General features: G+C 47.5%; 1 protein-coding gene across 1 annotated transcript in view; it reads left to right on the forward strand.

Moving 5' to 3' along the window:
• Nucleotides 1-695: 695 nt before the first annotated feature.
• LOC124613009 (cholesterol 7-desaturase nvd) overlaps nt 696-22,995 on the forward strand; it is a 187,516-nt gene continuing 165,216 nt past the window's right edge. The window contains exon 1 of the mRNA XM_047141563.1: nt 696-802. The gene's annotated coding sequence lies outside the window, so the exon portion shown is untranslated. The remainder of the gene's footprint in view (nt 803-22,995) is intronic.

Consider the following 22,995-nt stretch of genomic DNA (forward strand, 5'->3'; position numbering starts at 1 on the left):
ACTTACGGGCGCTATTGGGGCGCAGACTCCGGAGCAGATTTCCGCCTCCCTCGTCACTACAGGAGTTCTGATCGAAGAGTGGCATAACATTCCACTGGATACTATACTATATGCCAGTATTCCGAGAGGAATCGCAGCTGTATTTCGGGCAAATGGGGGTGCAACACCTTATTAATAAACCATTCCCACGTAAGTACAGGTGTTCACATTACTTTTCATGTGCCCTGTAGTTTTTAAGGCACACAGTGCTGAATCGAGTGTGAAAAGAGCTTGTTAGGGTGCAGAGCGGTGTCTGTGAAGCTTAATTAGCGGGAGGCGCGGCGGCGGCGGCGGCGGCGGCGGCGGCCGGGCCGGGGTTCGACGCCTGCGGGCGGCCGCGGCGCTCGGTCGGTTGGTCAGTGAAGCAAGACTCTCACTGCAGTCCGTCACTCTCGCGGCGCGGCGCGGCCCGGCGCGGCAGAACGCGGAAGCTAACTGACCTACAGTGTTGCCAGGGCGCGTGTGAACTCTGAAGCCGGTCAAGGGCAAACGGGCGACGGCGGCGTCGGCGGCCGCCCGGCCAGCTAACTGTACCGCACCGCCGCTGCCCGCCGCCGGCCGCTGCCGCTGCCGCTGCCCCGCGCGCTCCACTTCCGCACGGGCGCCGCCTCTTGCTTTCTTTCGGCGCGGCTGCGTTCTCTGGCCGCCTTTGCGAGTCGACCGAGCTCCAGCACAGAGCGCCGGGGCGCAACTGCTAGCCATCCGGGGGCGCCGTACTCGCCTCGGACCGCTCCAGTCGCTACAGCACACAGCGCTTCCAGAGGTAGGCTGTACACGGCGGAGTAGACGGCAACGTCAACGAAGGCGGCAGTTGCTCGTTGCGGAATGGTGTTGCACTGACACGAAATACGCGGTGTTTCCGAAAGGCATCCGATTTCACAAGAGTGCTTCTACACGAATGAAAGTAGAAACTAGGTGCGCACTTAAGCGTAAAGGTAAGGAATTCTCAAAAGAACCATCCACTTTCACAACAGTACCGGAGTATATCACCATCGGCGTTGCTGTAGTGGCAACACTCGTTCCCATCAGTTCAACTGCGGTGTTGGCAACCGGGTTCACTCGGCCCGTGAGGCCAACTGAACTACTCGAGTGGGAAAAAATGGTTCAAATGGCTGTGGGCAGTATGGGACTTAACTTCTGAGGTCATCAGTCCCCTAGACTTAGAACTACTTAAACCTAACTAACCTAAGGACATCACACACATCCATGCCCGAGGCGGGATTCGAACCTGCGACCGTAATGGCCGCGCGGTTCCAGACTGTAGCGCCTAGAACCGCTCGGCCACCCCGGCCGGCACTCGAGTGGGAAGTAGCGGCTCCACTCACGAAAGCTGACGACAGCCGGGAAAGCGGTGTGCTGGCCACACGCTCTTCCATATCCCCCTCCGGTGACGCCTATAGGCTGAGGATGACGCGGCGGTCGATCGGCACCGTTGTGCCTTCCGAAGCTTGTTCGGACGGAATAAAAGTAGAGTACATCGCACGTACGCACATACGAACTTGGACTACTTTTTACGATTACATATAGAATCGAATTTTGATTTTCCTTTCAATAATCATCAGTATGCCCTCCACTGGACCCATGACACGCGACAAGTATTCAGACAGTGTACGGTGTGCTCTCGGGTATTCAACCAGGAGGGAGATTTCAATTTAAGTGAGGCTTGGTATCTGGCTCTCAATTTATTAAGATCTCACCGGTCACATCATCCAGCCCAACTGGAAAACGGCGAGAGAATGTGCGTTTCACGAAATGACAGTGCGGGCTGCAAACGGGAAAAAGAAAATGAAAAGTCGAACTCGGCTGTAAACAGCGCCGTGACAGCAACAGCAGCCCACACCGTGGCTGGACTCCAGCCAGCGGGCTCGCCACACCCGGAAGTGGACGGCTGGGTCGGCCGTCGAGATGTCCTGCGGAGAAACTGAACCGACAACTCGACTGACCAGCGTACAAGTACACGGTCAGCCAGCCGCGCCTCACAGATCTCGTACAGTCTCGTCCCGCGCTGCTACCTCTGTGAGCTTCGCTGGAGCCACTGCATCACTGTTCTTATGTGGCGACGCTGTTCCCCCGAAATTGTTGCAAAGGAAGGCGCGTAGCCGGAGTCTTCCGGAACCCCCCCCCCCCATACCGTGAATTCAGCCGACCTTCAAGGCCACTACTGCAATGCGCCCAGTAAGGTCGCAACCGCAGAGACCTACTGTTAACCAAAATAAGGCAACACAGTTGTAACTGAACTGCACCTGTTCAGACAGAAAGCTGAACCGCCCTCTGTTCGCGTGTTACCGCCACCTCCACTTCGATAGCTAATTGAGGAGCGAGCCAGTGAACTAGGTTCATGGACCCACCAGCCACACGAATCGCGATTTACAGCTGGCACGAGTGTATGCGGTACGTTTGGAGGCCCAACTTTCTGTGCTCGTTCAAGTAGGGGAAGTAGTCTTGTCAAGTGGATCAATTCTGTGAGTGGGCGAACAACTCCGAGAGCGATCACAAAGCGCTACGACCTCACTATTTTATTTGCTTCAGCGATTATACCACCTGGGCTTACGAATTAGCGTAATTCTTTGGTAGGATGGCTTCCTTTGCCAGAAATGGCGCTTACACTATCTGTAAATTGCCAGACGTTATCTTCGTATTTTAGCTGTTTAGTGTTTCCTGAAATTAGTTGGCTGATCAGTCCGTCATTTGTCTAAGCAGTGCAGAAACAATCGACGCTTCCATTGCTTTGTGTACCAGGTGAAGAATCATTACTCCGGAAAGTTGATTCGTATTTTGTCTTGTCTCGCCTCCCTCTGTTACAGCAGCAGGACTGCTGTTAAGTGCTGCGTTTTGATCGTGAATAAGGCAGTGAGCGCGCTTGCTCACTGATTAGTCCACACAGCAGCTGTACTACACAATAACGAGATGTGGTACTCTATTCACCGTGTATTCCCGGCTGAAGAAGAAACGCTGGAGCTTAACGTCCTGTCGACGCCCAGGTGACCAGAAACGGAACACAAACCGCGAAGGGCGCAGGAAATCAGCGATGGCCGTGTGAAGCGGACAGTTCTGGCGGCGGTCGGTGTGGCCGAGCGGTTCTAGGCGCTTCAGGCTGGAACCGCGTGCCCGCTAAGGTCGCAGGTTCGAATCCTGCCTCGGGCATCGATGTGTGTGATGTCCTTAGGTTAGTTAGGTTTAAGAAGTTCTATGTTCTAGGGGACTGATGACCACAGATGTTAAGTCCCATAGTGCTCACAGCCATTTTGAACAGTTCCGGCTTTCGGCTGAAGTGAATTACCAAAGTCCAGTATAGTCTGATCAGGATGGTCGGATAAGGAGTGGAGCCCATTATTCCCAGATACGATTGCAGTTTCTTGAGTGCTTTGGTCGGGCACGAGGAGATGGTTGCTCATGCTGCTTTCCACGGTAAGTTGAGCACGCATAACGACGTCAGATGACTCGTTCGCTTCGAATTTCAGGCTCAAGCCTTCTTTTCTTCGTACGTAACGTAGAAACAATTGCACCAGTATAACCCGTAATTTATACACACTTGTTCAGTTAATACGTAGGGTATTGTGATGATGTTCGATAAATCACATTTTCCATTGTATAATGTATGATAGGTACAAATGTTCACAATAAAACACCGTTACAAACTCACGGTAGTGTTTGATCGCAACAGAATTGTGCACATTCTTACATTATTGTTGTCGTGAGGCTCGGCCCCTTTCTACACGGTACTTGACGTGTTTAGCACACTTTTATCCTAAAAAGGACGGGGCGAACGTTCAGGAAGCGAACATCTGAGCCGGCCGATGTGGCCGAGCGGTTCTATGCGCTTCACTCTGGAACCGTGCGACCGCTACGATCGCAGGTTCGAATCCTGCCTCGGGCATGGATGTGTGTGATGTCCTTAGGTTAGTTAGGTTTAAGTAGTTCTAAGTTCACGGGGACTGATGACCTCAGATGTCTCAGATGTCTCCCCTAGTGCTCAGAACCATTTGAACCATTTTGAACATCTGACTGGGGACTGTTCTACTCATCATTGCCCAGTATCGGCTCTCCAACAGAGGCTCACAGAGACTTCGCTATAAAATCTGTAGCATAATACTAGTAATGTCGTTACAGTAACAAATAAGGACAGTGAACTAAGTCAAATCTGCCTGTATCCATCGAGTTTAATAAGTGCTCTTAGCACGAGGTAAAATCTTAATCGTTATTTCATCTCGTACGTCTATTTGCTTTGATTTATTCCTGTTATCCATGGCGTGCAGTGATATCCGTCTTGTTGGGTATATGAATATGACTCCTTGGAGTATGTTCCATTCTACCCTAACGATTCATCCGTTTTGTTCTATGGTTCCGTATCGATCCCGTAATCTTTCTGCTCGTAATGAAGGGGTAAATTTGTGTATGACGATATACAGGAATATTCTGAACGAGTTTGTCACAGGAGCAGAAGCGATTCACTCTAAAGACTGCAAATGATGCCACATGAAGGATTTATATTGCACTTCGGTTAGCGCGTGTCTTGAGGAGGGTGCCCTGCCTGTCCTTGACCTCTTCAGGTGACGAGACGATACGACATTCCACACTGTCCGCTGGAGGGAGGTGACTGAGTGAATGTTGTGGAATGCGCGGCAACGGAGTGTGGCGTGCGCGTGTTTACGGCGGCGGCGGCGAGTCGCCCGCCGCCTCGAAATGGGGTTTGGCGGTGTCCGGGCGTCCGCGCTGCTGCCGCTGCCGGGGTGGGGTCACAGCGGCCGGCCAGCTAACGGTCCGCTCACGGGTCTCGCCGCCGCCAGCTCATTGCTCAATGCTCTGCAGTGTCTCCGGTAGGATTCACCGCGCCGCAGGTACGTCGACGCCCTTCTCTGTACTCTCGTCTCTCGCCTCAAGCGCCGTTTCTCGCTGTTCAGAGCGCTATGTCTTCGGCATACCCGTGTGATACTCTTCACCGCAGTATTGTCATTATGTCTTTTTGTAATAGAAAATAAAGAAAACGTAACTGACAACGTAGCAGGTAGCGTGTAAAAGTTAATATCTGATACAGGGCGATGTACTCGTAGATGGCTGTAGAAAGCTTCTAGAAGTTAAAACAGAATTCATCGATACTTTTTTAATTAACAACCTGTCAAGGGAGTAGATCTAATGTAACAGGATATCAGTCTTCAATATCATAGCTAAATATCATTATATCACTTCATCTAGACGTTTAATAACATAGTCCCTAGTTAAGTATGTATTTAAGAACGCTATTTTATACCGTGGGTGTTCTGAAATGGCGATACCGTCGCTAATGTGTAGCAAGTACTTTGATCCCGTCTATGGAGACTAGATTTCGGAGAAGTATTACTGATTGTAGCACGTCTCAAATTTACAAGTAAAATTCCGCGGTGTTTCTAAATTAGTTTTCGAAGACAGGTAAAGGCCGAAGCCTTCAAGTATCAGGTTTTCGGGCAGAAGGAAAACCAGAAAAAATGCAATGAAAAATGAACACGAAACTACGTAGTATGTTAAAGAATAGAGAACAAAGTCGGTCAAGTTTAGCGTCTCGTCTAGGCTATGCCCCTTTGCAATGAATTTCGATATCGATGTTCAGAGCCGTTCTTACAGTCCATCAAGCAGAAAAAGAAAAACGAATCTTCAGCATTGCACAGGTTGTACGTCTTGACATTAAAGCATATTAATAAATGTATCAGATGTATGCGTAGCGGGCTTTGGCATCCTCGGGTAAAAGAGGTCCAAGTTTGATGAGCCGGCTTATCGGCAAGTGCGTACCTACGGTAGCCTGCGTAATTTCGGCGCACGTGACGCGGCTGTCCCAGTCGCCAGCTCTGGTGGGGCTCGCCGCCGCCTGCCGCCGACTTTTCCTCGCCGCCGAACGCGACGAGAGTGGAAAGGGAAAGCCCTCGGAAAAGTGAGTGCGGTAACGTCCGCCGGCAGCGGCTGGCGCTCTGCACAAGGCCAAACACGGCCGGCTCGCCCGCCGCGCCGGCGGAGGAGTCGCCGCGCGCGTCGCAACGGCCGCTCGTCGCTGTGGCGGCCAGAAATGTAGCAGCAGACAATGCGGAACAGAACGTGAGTTTACTAATGAGGCGGTGACCGCCAGGAACACAATTATTACACGCTGCGGGTCTGCAACCACATCTCAGTACGTTGTAGTCTTTTATGATATGAAAATCTGTGACTAGTGTGTTGTCACCGCCAGACACCACACTTGCTAGGTGGTAGCCTTTAAATCGGCCGCGGTCCATTAGTATACGTCGGACCCGCGTGTCGCCACTGTCAGTGATTGCAGACCGAGCGCCACCACACGGCAGGTCTAGAGAGACTTCCTAGCACTCGCCCCAGTTGTACAGCCGACTTTGCCAGAGATGGATCACTGACAACTACGCTCTCATTTCCCGAGACGATAGTTAGCATAGCCTTCAGCTACGTCATTTGCTACGACCTAGCAAGGCGCCATAGCTTTTGATATTATTTTATATTGTGGTTATAACATGTACCGTCAAGAGAGATGTTCTACAATTGTGGATTAAAGTTAAGTATTACATCAACTACGTACTTTATTTGCTATTATTAATTCCCTTAACTGTTCCAGACCTCACGCCAATCTGCGTGAGCTTAACGCGTGCCTTTCGGCTTCCTCTCATTGTGACTTGGCTGTCTTGCCAAGTCACAACAACTAGTATGTAATCTGATCAGTCTAGCCGGTTTATGCATTCTTTCTGTAAATCACTTCACACGAAACCCCACCACAAGCCGTACAACCAACCGTCCTGGTACACAAATCAGGCTGATCAGAACTATGTAAGTAATTACCTTGCTGTGGTTGGAAGCTCCTGTTGACGTAATTTTTTCGCGTTTGCTATATTAATTTTGCTTTTTCAACTCCACTTTCTGCAACAAAGTTGGTGGTTCTTTTTCTGTTTTTGAACATTTTTGGAAGGCGACTATCAACAGCGGTCAAGTTATGTATAAAATGCATGTGTAACAATGAGCCGCTTTTATTTCAAACCCAAAAATCGACCTGTTTCAGTCATGAACCATATTCACAGATGGTTTAAGCCGCAGTGTTACATTTGTCATTACTTAAATACTGCGTAGCGAATGTCATGAATATGAATATACAGAATCAGGAGTTTTAGGAACAAACATGCCAATACCAAGGGTACATAGAGCAGTGCTGAAGAGAAGCACTGGCCTGTGTACACTTGTTATCAGTATGTTTGCTCCTAAAACTCCTGTGTCGCATATTGATATTCGTGACATGCTCTACACTGTATTTCCTAAGTAATGACAAATGTAACGTTGGGGCCTTAAACCATTTTAATCCCTATCCGTGAAGATGGCCCATGACTGAAACCTTTCACTATTCGGGTTTGAAATAAAAGCGGCCGATGGTCACAGATGCATTTTATACATTTCTGTTTTTGGTTTGAAGACTACAATATACTCGGTTGTTACTCGGTGTCTGTCTGCTCTCCTGCCACTACCTCAGCGGTGGCAGTGAACTGCACAGGCAGCTCTTCCTTTCACGCGTAACAACGCATCGACCGCAAATAGTCGAAAGAATTTGCTTAGCCCCAGAACACAAAAGTGGAGAAATGCTACTACTCCCCATTTTATTCAAAGGGAGTGACAATTTGTAACTTACGCATTAATTAATTATAATTATTAGACCTCCAACGCCATCTTACATACTAAATTATGTACCAAATGCTCTGTCTTATACTCTGCTGTAATCGGAATTTTTTCCGAGAATCTAATAATGTAGGGTTAAAAAATCATTAATTTTGAATTACTTTTATCGAGAATAGTACTGATGTACGTCCTGTACCCTGCTACACATCTCTAGTATGTTTTTTCGTACAGTTTTGATTACTAAATACTCTGAAAGTACGAAACAGATGAAGCGCTTTTGAACTTGTGGCATCCAGAGTTCATAGATAGATAAAATAGAATGGAAAACTAAGAAGGATTTTTTTTATTTTAGACTGTGGCCACATTCTCTATTCCGGCTTGCTGAAAAGCTGCCTGCATGTTTCCAAACGTAGAGGTGGATGGCTGTAGTTGTTATATGCAACACACAGTTAATAGCATGCACTGTGCCCCTTGCTCAAACCCCCCCCCCCCCCCCAACCCCAACCCTAGTCGAAGCAAGTTTATTAAAAGAAGAAAAAAAAAAAAAAGGATTCGAAGGAACTCACCAATTCTGAAGCCATGTTTACAAACATACTACAGAGTACAGTGACGCCAGCGCTCCAAGCGGTTACATTTCACATTGTATCCAACAGAAGACGAACGACTTTTGTGATCAAGCCTACGGCGAGGCTCTAGATTTGATCATATTTGTTTGACGACAGGCGAGATTTGACAAAGTTCCCTATTACACGATCAAATTTCTTTGACATAATTGTTTGACATATCAGCTTTGACATAGAAATATGATAGTGTAATGATGGCCTTACTGTTGAAGTAGGTGTCGCACGGGTTATCTTCGCATTTGGATGCCATACGAGGCAGTTCGAATTCCCGGCATCATGTCACAAATCTATACAATGTGCGTCTTCAGTTCTTCGGTGAGAATGGAGTGCACTCTTGACATGACGGCGTGTAGAAACATCCATAGGTTTGATGTCACGTGATCTTGGAGAGAAGGCAACGAACCCTCCTCGTCTAGTCCATCTTGGGCCAAATTTGCGCGCCAGACATGGTCTATCATCGACAGCATAAGGTGCCAGTTCCCCGATCATGCTTATACAACATCCCCCGACCATGAAACAAGGATGAATTTAGAGTGGGATTTCTTCGAAAAGCATTTCAAATACGCCTGTGTTTTTTGGTCATCAGTCTACTGACTGGTTTGATGCGGCCCTCCACGAATTCCTTTCCTGTGCCAACCTCTTCATCTCAGAGTAGCACTTGCAACCTACGTCCTCAATTATTTGCTTGACGTATTCCAATCTCTGTCTTCCTCTACAGTTTTTGCCCTCTACAGCTCCCTCTAGTACCATGGAAGTCATTCCCTCATGTCTTACCAGATGTCCTATCATCCTGTCCCTTCTCCTTATCAGTGTTTTCCACATATTCCTTTCCTCTCCGATTCTGCGTAGAACCTCCTCATTCCTTACCTTATCAGTCCACACAATTTTCAACATTCGTCTATAGCACCACATCTCAAATGCTTCGATTCTCTTCTGTTCCGGTTTTCCCAGAGTCCATGTTTCACTATCATACGATTCTGTACTCCAAACGTACATCCTCAGAAATTTCTTTCTCAAATTAAGGCCGGTATTTGATATTAGTAGACTTCTCTTGGCCAGAAATGCCTTTTTTGCCATAGCGAGTCTGCTTTTGATGTCCTCCTTGCTCCGTCCGTCATTGGTTATTTTACTGCCTAGGTAGCAGAATTCCTTAACTTCATTGACTTCGTGACCATCAATCCTGATGTTAAGTTTCTCGCTGTTCTCACTTCTACTACTTCTCATTACCTTCGTCTTTCTCCGATTTACTCTCAAACCATACTGTGTACTCATTAGATTGTTCATTCCGTTCAGCAGATCATTTAATTCTTCTTCACTTTCACTCAGGATAGCAATGTCATCAGCGAATCGTATCATTGATATCATTTCACCTTGTATTTTAATTCCACTCCTGAACCTTTCTTTTATTTCCATCATTGCTTCCTCGATGTACAGATTGAAGAGTAGGGGCGAAAGGCTACAGCCTTGTCTTACACCCTTCTTAATACGAGCACTTCGTACTTGATCGTCCACTCTTATTATTCCCTCTTGGTTGTTGTACATATTGTATATGACCCGTCTCTCCCTACAGCTTACCCCTACTTTTTTCAGAATCTCGAACAGCTTGCACCATTTTATATTGTCGAACGCTTTTTCCAGGTCGACAAATCCTATGAAAGTGTCTTGATTTTTCTTTAGCCTTGCTTCCATTATTAGCCGTAACGTCAGAATTGCCTCTCTCGTCCCTTTACTTTTCCTAAAGCCAAACTGATCGTCACCTAGCGCATTCTCAATTTTCTTTTCCATTCTTCTGTATATTATTCTTGTAAGCAGCTTCGATGCATGAGCTGTTAAGCTGATTGTGCGATAATTCTCGCACTTGTCAGCTCTTGCCGTCTTCGGAATTGTGTGGATGATGCTTTTCCGAAAGTCAGATGGTATGTCGCCAGACTCATATATTCTACACACCAACGTGAATAGTCGTTCTGTTGCCACTTCCCCAAATGATTTTAGAAATTCTGATGGAATGTTATCTATCCCTTCTGCCTTATTTGACCGTAAGTCCTCCAAAGCTCTTTTAAATTCCGATTCTAATACTGGGTCCCCTATCTCTTCTAAATCGACTCCTGTTTCTTCTTCTATCACATCAGACAAATCTTCACCCTCATAGAGGCTTTCAATGTATTCTTTCCACCTATCTGCTCTCTCCTCTGCATTTAACAGTGGAATTTCCGTTGCATTATTAATGATACCACCGTTGCTTTTAATGTCACTAAAGGTTGTTTTGACTTTCCTGTATGCTGAGTCTGTCCTTCCGACAATCATATCGTTTTCGATGTCTTCACATTTTTCCTGCAGCCATTTCTTCTTAGTTTCCCTGCGCTTCCTATTTATTTCATTCCTCAGCGACTTGTACTTCTGTATTCCTGATTTTCCCGGAACATGTTTGTACTTCCTCCTTTCATCAATCAAGTGAAGTATTTCTTCTGTTACCCATGGTTTCTTCGCAGCTACCTTCTTTGTACCTATGTTTTCCTTCCCCACTTCTGTGATGGCCCTTTTTAGAGATGTCCATTCCTCTCCAACTGTACTGCCTACTGCGCTATTCCTTATTGCTGTATCTATAGCGTTAGAGAACTTCAAACGTATCTCGTCATTCCTTAGTACTTCCGTATCCCGCTTCTTTGCGTATTGATTCTTCCTGACTAAAGTCTTGAACTTCAGCCTACTCTTCATCACTACTATATTGTGATCTGAGTCTATATCTGCTCCTGGCTACGCCTTACAATCCAGTGTCTGATTTCGGAATCTCTGTCTGACCATGATGTAATCTAATTGAAATCTTCCCGTATCTCCCGGCCCTTTCCAAGTATACCTCCTCCTCTTGTGATTCTTGAACAGGGTATTCGCTATTACTAGCTGAAACTTGTTACAGAACTCAATTAGTCTTTCTCCTCTTTCATTCCTTGTCCCAAGCCCACATTCTCCTGTAACCTTTTCTTCTACTCCTTTCCCTACAACTGCATTCCAGTCGCCCATGACTATTAGATTTTCATCCCCCTTTACATACTGCGTTACCCTTTCAATATCCTCATACACTTTCTCTATCTGTTCATCTTCAGCTTGCGACGTCGGCATGTATACCTGAACTATCGTTGTCGGTGTTGGTCTGCTGTCGATTCTGATTAGGACAACCCGGTCACTGAACTGTTCACAGCAACACACCCTCTGCCCTACCTCCCTATTCATAACGAATCCTACACCTGTTATACCATTTTCTGCTGCTGTTGACATTACCCGATACTCATCTGACCAGAAATCCTTGTCTTCCTTCCACTTCACTTCACTGATCCCTACTATATCTAGATTGAGCCTTTGCATTTCTCTTTTCAGATTTTCTAGTTTCCCTACCACGTTCAAGCTTCAGACATTCCACGCCCCGACTCGTAGAACGTTATCCTTTCGTAGATTATTCAATCTTTTTCTCATGGTAACCTCCCCCTTGGCAGTCCCCTCCCGGAGATCCGAATGGGGGACTATTCCGGAATCTTTTGCCAATGGAGAGATCATCATGACACTTCTTCAATTACAGGCCACATGTCTTGTGGATACACGTTACGTGTCTTTAATGCAGTGGTTTCCATTGCCTTCTGCATCCTCATGTCGTTGATCATTGCTGATTCTTCCGCCTTTAGGGGCAATTTCCCAACCCTAGGACAAGAGAGTGCCCTGAACCTCTATCCGCTCCTCCGCCCTCTTTGACAAGGCCGTTGGCAGAATGAGGCTGACTTCTTATGCCGGAAGTCTTCGGCCGCCAATGCTGATTATTTATCAAAATTTAGGCAGTGGCGGGGATCGAACCCGGGACCGAAGACGTTTTGATTATGAATCAAAGACGCTACCCCTAGACCACGGGTACTCCCTTGTGTTACGTAAAGGTAAAGTTCCGTGTTCTGACCCTAGACGAGCCCGACAGATCGCCATGTCGTGCTCTAGCGATGGCGCCATCGGCAGCGGTACGGAGGTGCACATGGTGAGCACAGCTCTCTTCTGGTCTCTGTCAGGTCTCTTGATCTTGGTGCCGCTACTATTCGGTCGAGCAGCCTCACGAGGCGTAGTGCACGCCGTACCAGTCCTCCCACTAGGAAAACCCTTGGCAGTGCCGGGAATCGAACCCGTTTTTCTCGGATGGCAGTCAGCCGCGCTGGTCACTCGGTTACAGAGGCGGATACGGTTGTATTAAGTAGGGCGACATTTCACAAGGAAATAAGTAGTGGTTCGTAACCAGACATTGACAATTATCCCGCTAAAAGCTCGTCTGCAGACCAATGTTTAACGGGACGTTATCGCTTGCTTGTGCTATCATATATTCCCAACGAAGTCAGTTCCCGCTGTTAATTACGATACGACGAAGCCTGTGCAGTGGGTGAAGAGCTGCCTCTGCGCAAAGAGGTCTTAATGTACTGGCGTAGCACGCGCAGTTTAATTTATACTGCCCCTTATCGACGAAACTTTCTGACTGTTTCGAAATACTTGGTGGCTCCGCATTAAACGGTAACAGACTCGAATTGGACAAAAATGTGGCAGAAATCCGGCCGAGGCTCTATCAGGAGGCCCTCCCCTGGACTGGTTACCTAGGGAAAACGCGGAGAATCTAGTTCTGGATGGTAACTTGGATTCTACTTTACAAACTTCACCGAAAATGTCTTGCGTAGCTTACATGTTTAGAGCGTGTGTGAGAAAGGAATCAGTGGATAAAAATTTCGTTAACAAGTTAGTTGGCATTACATTTAGAATATCCAACAGGCGTACATTACGCTTGTCCTTACTCCGCTATAATATTGCTGTGCTATAAGAGATCCTTGCGAGATACGGCTGGCCATAGAAAAAGTCCAAATAAGGGCAACTCGTTTTATCGCGAAATAGGGGAGTATGTGTCACGGATATGATAAGCGAACTGGGGTGACAGTTATTAAAACAAAGGCTTTTTTCGTTGCGGGCAGATCTTTTCGCGAAATTCCAACCACCAACTTCCTCCTCTGAACGTAAAAATATTTCGTTGGCGCCAAACTACATAGAGACAAACGATTATCACAATAAAATAAGAGAAATCAGAGCTCGTAAAGAAAGATTTAAGTGTCCATTATTCGTACACGCTCTCAGAGAGTGGATTGGTAGAGTCTGAAGGCAGCCTAGTGCGAAACTCAGCTTGCCTTTTTTTCTCATGATATGCTGAGAACTGTGGATGAAGGGCAACAGGCAGATTCCATATTTCAAGATTTCCCTAAAGCATTTGACATGTTGCTCCATTGCAAGCTGTTAACGAAGGTACGAGCATATGGAATAAGTTCAGAGATGTGTGTGTGGCTCGTTCTTAAATAATAGATCCCAGTATGTAGTCCTCATGTTCATCAGACACTTGGGTATCGTCAGGTGTGCCCCGGGGAAGTGCGATAGCTCCGCTGTTGTTGTCATCTGTATACATAAATGATTTGACTGACAGACTGGGCAGCAATCTGCGGTTGTTTGCTGATGATGGTGGTGTAGGGTAAGGCGTGGAAGCTGGCTGACTGTACGAAGATAACTTACACAAAACTTGCAATTGGTGTGATGAATGGCAGCTAGCCATAAATGTCCAAAAATGTAAGTTAATGCGGATGAGTAGGAAGGACAAACCTGCAATGTTCGGATACAGTATAACTAGTGTCCAGCTTGAGACAGTCATGTCATTTAAATATCTGGACGTAACGTTGCAAGCGATATGAGGTGGAAGGAGCATGTGAGAACTGTGGTAGCGAAGGCGAATGGTCGACATCGGTTTATTGGGAGAATTTTAGGAAAGAGTGGTGCATCTGTAAAGGAGACCGCACTTAGGACCAGGTCTGACTGAAGGAAGACATCGAAGCATTTTAGAGGCGGGCTGCTGGATATGTTACCGCTAGATTCGAGCAACAAGTAAGTGTTACGCAGGTGCTTCAGGAATTCAGTTCGGAGTCCCTGCAGGGCAGGCAGCGTTCTTTTCGGGAAACGCTATTGAGAAACCGAGCGAGGTTGCGCAGTGGTTAGCACACTGGACTCGCATTCGGGAGGACGACGGTTCAATCCCGCATCCGGCCATCCTGATTAAGGTTTTCCGTGATTTCCCTATAACGCTCGAGGCAAATGCCGGCACGGTTCTTTTGAAAGGGCACGGCCGACTTCCTTCCCCGTCCTTCCCTGAGCCGCGAGACCGATGGTCGAAGAACGGTCTGCCACGCACATGTGTGGTATGCAGAGTGGTCATGCAGATGCAGGCGTAGCACTTCAGACCGTAAACGCTAGCTGGTGACTACGTCAGATCGCAGTATACCCCGTGTCGTGCACGTGCCGCAGCGGTAAGGCAGCGGCGGCGCGCGCTCCCTGGCCGGCTCCCTAGGCTAGGAAGCTGGCGGCGCGGCGACTCCTGCTGTGCTGCGCTCTGCGAGCCGAGCTGTCACCACGCGTTCCCTGGCCACTGTCGGACGTCGTTATCGTACAAACCGTTTACCTGCTGGCGACTGTGACCTCGAAATGGGACGAGGAAATTACGACGGGACTGCTACGACGACAGACGAGTCTGTGGACGGTTCGTTTTTGTTAGCTCGCAATACTTGTGCTTGTCGGCGAAGGTGTGTGTCCGATTTCGCCGGTTTCTTGAGAGATCAGGGGAAAAAAACACGAGACTGCCAGCGGACAGGCGCAGCACACGAGGCGGTCCAGGCGAATTCCTCGTCAGCGCCTCTATAGAAACTGCTCCAGTGTGCGAGGCCGGCCGACAAGAAACAAAATGGAGTGACGAGCAGCGTTCGGCGGCCCCGGAACTCGGCTGGGCTACTTTGCGGACAGCGAGCTCGCTCTCCGGAGGGCACGAACGTGTGCGACGTCAGGTATTCACTCGTCACCCGTGCTATCCACCGAACTTCGAATTACTTTCCTGCAGGTTCTGTTGCTCTCGTTACAGAACCGATAAAATATTTCCTGTGCCTCACTGCTAGTGTCTCAAGTACACTGAAGGGAGGAAAAAAAAAACGCTACACGTAAAACGAGTGGTCCATTCACATTTTCCGCCAGTCGCATAAGAATGGAGGATGCAAATCACGTTTGCTTTAACGCTTTAACGATCGTGCACTTTTGTCCGCTTTGTGATTGGACGTGGTGAGTAGACGTTAGTCAAGAATGCATTTAAGGCAACAAAGACGTCATTAGAAACACCTCACTAAGTGTGAGCGAAGTCGTGTAATTGGGCTACGAGAAGGTAGAAGTTGATTTTGCTATACTGCAGAAAACTTGGCAGGAATGTAGCCACTGTACATGACTGTTGGCAGCGATGGCCACCAGAATGTACTTTCACAAGAACCCCTGGCTCCGGATGGTCACACGGTACTGCCGCCAGCGAAGACCATTTTGTTCGGCATACGTGTCCAGCCCATCGTACTGCAACTGCAGCAGCAGTTCGAGGAGCAGTTGACACCACAGTCGCGCCACAAACTGCTGCAAAGACAGCTCCGAGGGAAACGCCATGCGGCCTGCTTTCCACTGACCCCAGACCTTGGCCATTTGCTGCTTCAGGGCTGTCAAGAGAGAGCTCGTTGGAGGGCAGGGTGGAGGTGTGTTGTCTCAGTGCCGGTGATGACTGTGTGTTGGTTGGGAGGCGGCCAACTGAAGGCCTGCAATCAGCCTGTTTGCGTGCTGGGCACACTAATCTTCACCAGGTGGTCAGCTCTGGGGTGCGGTTTCGTATGTTGTCAGGAGCACTCTCGTGGTTATCCCACACAGCTGACTGCAAATCTGTACGTCAGTCTCGTGATACAGCCTGTTGTGCTGCCACCCACGAACAGCACTCTAGGGAGTGGTTTCCAACTGGATAACGCTTGTCCACATTCCGCTGTTGCAACCCAACACCGTCTATAGAGTGTCGACATGTTGCCTTGGCTTTCCCCATCACCAAATCTGTCTCCAATCGAGCACATGCAGCACTTCATCGCACGACAACTCCAGTGTCATCCACAAACAACATTAACCGTCCATGTACTGACTGACCATGTGCAACGGCCTCAAATGGTTCAAATAGCTCTGAGCACTATGGGACTTAACATCTGAGGGCATCAGTCCCTTAGAACTTAGAACTACTTAAACCTAACTAACCTAAGGACATCACACACATCCATGCCCGAGGCAGGATTCGAACCTGCGACCGTAGCGGTCGCGCGGTTCCAGACTGAAGCGCCTAGAACCGCTCGGAAGTGCAACGGGCATGGAACTCCACCCCACAAACTGACACTCGGCACCTCTACAACACAACGAATGCACGTTTGCTAGCTTCCATTCAACATTCTGACGGTTACACCAGTTATTAATGTACGAGAATTTCACTTTTGCAATGGCTTACCTCGTGCTTACATGAACCTGTCATCTTGCAACGTTAATCACTTACATATGTTAGCTAGACAAAGGTATTTCAGAAGTTTCACTACTCTCCATTAATTATTTTTTGATGTTGCGACTTTTTGAGTCAGTGTAAGTTCCCGATCATAAAATTTTGCCAATTTCTTTTCCTTTTTTGGTACATCCGTCTTACGACAGGTATCGACTTCCCTGTGTCCCGCTCTTGTCACACTTGTCACATTAGTCCTGTGGGACAGGGGACACGACTACGGCGTTTAAAAAGGTGAATTCTCCTTCCCCGTTTTAGGTCGTTGACCTCTGTACATTGATCCATCTCTCAGGAATGCTTTCCCATTTCAGGGGCATGAGAATGCCCCACCATGCTCCCGCTGAATTATCCTTCCAACAGGCTGCTGGAACTTGGGCGGAAGAGACCACATTACAGCGCGAGACACTCGCTCCCTACGTCGATAGAGGTTAGTACAACGTGTCTGCAGACACTGCCCCCTCTGTACCACGGGCAGGTGACGTCAGGATTTTCTCTTCCTCGAATCTAACATTTTCTATGCCAATGCCACCATGTTGAATAATGCTCTTCGTCCAGCCATAGGACGTCGTGTTACCACTCAAACTGAGCGCAATAGGCTGCATGATGCGCAACTTCACTACCGACGTCCATCGCGAGGTCCATCTTTGCGACCACTACACCATGCAGTGCGGTAGAGATGGGCCCAACAACATGCCGAATGGGCCACTCAGGATTGGCACAACGTTCTCTTCACCGATGAGTGTCGCATATACCTTCAACTAGACAATCGTCGGAGACGTGTTTCGAGGCAACCCTGTCAGGCTGAACGCAGCAAGATGGAGGTTCCCTACTGTTTTGGCGTGGCATTATCTGGGGCCGACGTACGCCGCTGATGGTCATGGAAGGCGCCGTAACGGCTCAGCGATACGTGAATGCCATCCTCCGACCGATAGTACAACCATATCGGCAGCATATTGGCGAGGCATTCGTCTTCATGGACTACAATTCGCGACCCCAACGTGCACATCTCGTGAATGATTTCCTTCAGGGTAACGGCATCGCTCGACTAGAGTGGCCAGCATGTTCTCCAGATATGAACCCTATCGAAACCGCCTGGGATAGATTGAAAAGGGCTGTTTCTGGGCGACGTGACGCACCAACTACTCTGAACAATCTACGCCGAATCGCCGTTGAGGAGTGGGACAATCTGGACCGACAGCGTTTTGCTGCCACGACGAATACAGGCATGCATCAATGCAACAGGACGCGCTACTGGGTATTAGAGGTACCGGTGTGTACAGCAGTCTGGAGCATCACCTCTGAAGGCCGCACTTTATGGTGGTACAACGTGCAATGTGTGGTTTTCATGAGCAATAAAATGGGCGGAAATGGTGTTGATCTCAATTCCAATTTTCTGTACGGGTTCCGGAACCCTCGGAACCGAGGTGATGCAAAACTTTTTTTGTTTCACTGTCCTTAGATGTGGCCTTGGCTGTGTAACGTTGGAATAGTTGCAAGCTTGGGAAATATTTAAACTATGTAGTCTAACACAATGAAACCAAATACAGACAAAGAGAAGGTACGCTGCTCTGCTCACAAAATTAAAGTAATTAGTGTACTAACCTTGTAAATATACTAAAATGTGCGTTATGAATGCAACTTTAAGTTCCACTTGACGAATACGAGAACTCTTTCGTTGCGTCTGAAAATGAGGCGGATACACAAAAAAATAAAATTGGCACTCCGAGCTACAAATGTTCTTATCCATTCTACAAGGGCAGCCTAATAAAAATGAGGCAGATGCAAAAAAAGTGCAAGTAAACTGTTTATTAACTCAAAAGTGGTCGGCATAGCTGTTGATACATTTACCCCACATGTTGCCGAGGTTGTTTCGACAACGCTGCAGAATTCTCGCTGGGCAGCCCTCACGCAGCCTCCATGCGTTTCCGATCTCTCACCACGCGGTTTCCGTACCCTTGGAGTCCTGAAGGAAGACATTCGTAGCCGATGATTTGCTTCGGACGAAGAATTGCACGCACTGGTAGAATCACGGTCCCGTAGTCAACTGCGAACTTTTTCATGAAGTCATCGACCGTCTTGCATCGCAGTGGGACAAATGTGTTAACAGTTATGGCGAATACTTTTTGAAACATTAATCAGTTTACTTACTTTTTTCCATGAGTCTCGTTTTTATTTGACTGCCTTAATTACAGAGTCGTTGAGTTCTGGATAATATGAGTTTGTTTAAAATTTCATGTGAAATATATGAAGTTGAACAGTAAATATATATATATATAAGTTAGAAGGCAAAGAAAAAGCCTGCGTGCAATGCAAGAAGTGGAGATTTTCACCGCCGATAGAGATTTGTTAGCTTCTGTGTCGTATTACACCACCCACGCACTCTGCTGGTAGGAACAGATCTGTCCATGTACGCCACAGCTTCCTATCTTCTCGAAACTTTTCTTTCAGTCTCTGTATAAGTATTAAACATTCCACGCCAACTACGCAGCAAGTAGTGCTACAGCGAGAAATTCTCAAAAACTTTCCATACTTCATGTCTTCCAGCGTCGATTGGCGTAGCTTCGTCTAGTAACGTGTTAGGGGCATCGAATACAGTGAGCTTATTCAGTTCTAAATACCAAACGATACAACTCCAGTCATGCGATTGAAGCATCGCCAGAATTTAACATGTACACAACAAGCTTCAAACATGTCGAGTGCACACCGCTGCTTATGTACTGAGGTATTTACCTGTAGCATCCGTGTGCCCACGGTGTCTCATCAGATTTGTTGTAAATAATGCATTACAGTTCGTAAGGAATAATAGCGTCAGTAAGTGAAATACTCTTCGGAAAAGTGACGTCCAACAAAATTAACTGTAGCTTAGAAACGAGTAAAATATTACTGGTGCCAAAATGTTTTGATCACTTTTCTAGTGATGTAACAGATAGAAAAGCTAAATTTGATTTAATGTTGTCTATTTTACTGAAAAAGAAGCTTATGGTCACCCCTGTTGTTAAATTATTTCCCGGAAGCTCGTAGAAACTTTTTATCGCCGTGTCACCTCCAAATTCTCTAGAGTAAACGTATGTATTTTCTTACTCTGTTATAATACGAATTGCAATTGTGAGAAAAATTTCGAGACTGTTAAGTGTGAAGGTTATGTCGCAAAGTTTTTGGATTACGAAGCAATACGTTTGGTTCTGGGAAAGGGGGGGGGGGGGGGGGGGAACGGCAGCCCTATAGCCAGTCCTCCCTCCCCGGCCTCCCTCCTCATCGCCCTGTATTCGCCTCTGCCGCAGAGTGAGCTGCAGTTTAACGCGAAACTCGAGCCACGATGTAACTGGCGTGGGGATAGAACCCGGACCTGTTGGATTTGCGCTCGACGATTGTCTGCCCAGCGGACGCCAGGCAGATGACATTTTGCGCGACGCCGTACTCAGAAAAATGATAAGACTCGTCTGCTTGTGGAGCGTAGGTTGCCAGAATGCCGGGCGTAACTTCCGAGTAGTGTATACGGAGTAGGTTGCTTTCCGCGTCGAGGCTGTGGGACACAAACACCTGCGGCGCAGCGCTTGTAAACACCGCCGCCAGGGCCCATTACTGGCTACTGTTGTGGGGCGGCAGCAGTAGATGAGCGAATTTCCCCGGCCGCCGGTGCGGCGCTCCACGGCGGCGATGACCCGGATCCCGGGCGGCGATTTTTCCGCGAGGCCGGGCCCGCCTGCCGGCCGTGGCTTCCACGTAACGGGCCGGGCTGCGGCCGCGTGACCGGGTCGTCCACCGCTCGGCGGCGCTGCCGCTGCTGCTGCCAGATCGCTTTCGATGGCGTCGCCGGCTCCCCGCGTTCCAAAACAACTCCTGTTCGGGAAACCCGTTCCGTTCACAGCGAAACGTGTTATCCGCTTCCTGCCTTCTTCACTGTACACCCGAGTGGCTCAGTGGTCATAATAGAGGGCGAGATTCGTACTGCGGAGCAGTGGCATTCAGCTGCCGGCCCGGCTGTCTCGATTAGTTTTCTTTCACTCGCTCGAGGCGATGCTCCTCCAACGAGGCCACGAACAAATTCTTTCCTCATCCTTCTGTAACCGAATTAGCACCCTCGTTTTAATACCGCGTCCGGCTCCTTGCTTCTTCCGAATTCCAGAATAGTGAGGACAAGTCTGCATTTGTCTTTGTTTTTTCGCGATTTCCTTACACGGCTACACACCAATACCGTGATGATTCTTTCGGAACGGCCACGACAGTTGCTTTCCCTACCCATCCACAAGGGGTCTAGTGATTCGTCACTAGCGACAGTCGTCGATCGAGGTTGAGCAGTGGCAAGTCAGTATTTGGAAGGACGAAGGTTTAAATTCCCGTTCGGTCACGCGGTTCAAGTTTTCCGCGATTTATCGATACTCCTTAAGACGAATGCCAGTTTTTGAAAGGTTACGGTCGATTTTCTTCCCCATCCTTCCCAAATTTAAGTTTGTACTCCGTCTCTAATGACTTCGTCGTCGACAAAACGTTATATCCTAACCTTTCTTCTTTATTTTTAGAGACAATCGCTGCCGACGGCAACAAATACCATACTAAACTTTTTTCGTCATATTCTCCTTATTCTTCTCCTCCCCTTCACTCTCCCTCTCCTCTTACACCTCGTCCTCCGACACCTCCTCTTCCTCTTCGTTCCCTTTCTATTCATCCTCCTCCTTTTCCTCTTCCTTTAACACCTTCACCTTCTCTTCCTCTTCCTCGTTCTACTCATTCTCTCCGTCCTCTTTTTCAAGTCCTTCCCTTCCTCCTCCTCCTCCTCTTCCTCCTCATCCCCCTTCACATTTTTAACCGTATCCCCCTCCTTCTCCTTCTGCTCATTCTCCTTCTCCTGCCCTTCGTCCTATCCACCTCCTCCTCCTCCGCGTTCTTCTCCTCCTTCATCCTTCTCCTCCTCCTCTCAGTTCTCCCCCTCCTCCTCCTCCTCCTTATTCTTCTCTCCCGTCTCTTCCTCCTCCTTTCCCTATGTCGAGCGAGGTGTCGAGCACTATCAGTCACCCAGATACAAATTCTTTGTGTTTCACTAAATCCACATCGACATGCATACTCCGCAACCCGCGATACAGTCCATGACGGAGGGTACCCTGTACCACATCTAGTCGTTTCCCTTTCTGCTCCACTCGCAAATAGAGTGAGGGAAAAACGACCGTCTAGATGCCTCCGTATGAACACTAACTCCTCGTATCTTACCTTCGTTGTCCCTACGTGAAATGTATGTTGGCCGCAGTAGGATCATTCTGCACTCAGCTTCAAACGCCGGTTCTCTAAGCTTTCTCAGTAGTATTCGTCGAAATTAATGCCTTCTTCCCGCCAGTGTTTCCCATTCGATCTCCCGAAGCACCATTTCGAGTTTTGGGAGCTGATCTTCAGGTGGTCTGACAGTCTACATGGACATTTTTTTCCAAATTTGAGTTATTTCTGGTCCTTGTAACATTACAAAGGTGTATTGCAAAGTCGAACATTGTGAATACAAGATTACAAAACTAATACAAATAGAAATTAACTTACTGTTTCCAGTGGTGTATACGTGGTTTTGAAGCACAGTGTCAGTAAACACGTTTATGTACATATATACAGTTTTCATTCTATCTTATATTTTGTAAAGACAAGCCAGAACAAGTCAAAGAATTTCAAATGTAAATATACTGCATTTCTACAAACACGCAGGTGTTATTATTTCGGCGGGGTCAGGGATTTTCTCTGCCTCGTGATGACTGGGTGTTGTGTGATGTCCTTAGGTTAGTTAGGTTTAAGTAGTTCTAAGTTCTAGGGGACTGATGACCATAGATGTTAAGTCCCATAGTGCTCAGAGCCATTTGAACCATTTTGTTATTATTTCTTCTTTCAAATAACAACACCTGGCTGTTTGTAGAAATGCAGTATATTTACATTTGAAATTCTTTGACTTGTTTTGGCTTGTGTTTACAAAATATACGGTAGAATGAAAACTGTATGTATGTACATAAACATCTTTACCCACACTGTTTTTCAAAACCACGTATGCACCACTGGAAACAGTAAGTTAATTTCCATTTGTATTAGATTTGTAAACTTACATTAAAAATGTTCCATCTTTTAATCTAGCATTGTAATCTAAATCTGGAAAAATAATCGACGCAGACTGTCAAAGCACCTGAAGATGAGCCACAGGGCTCGAAATGCATCGTGTGTTGAAATAAAATCCGGACTGTGATTGAAGACGGCTCTTCTTTATTTCACGATTTTAGTTTTAAGTTTGAAGTCGTATAACAAATGACA

This window comes from Schistocerca americana, chromosome 4 (genome assembly GCF_021461395.2).
Source record: "Schistocerca americana isolate TAMUIC-IGC-003095 chromosome 4, iqSchAmer2.1, whole genome shotgun sequence".
Lineage (NCBI taxonomy): Eukaryota > Metazoa > Arthropoda > Insecta > Orthoptera > Acrididae > Schistocerca > Schistocerca americana.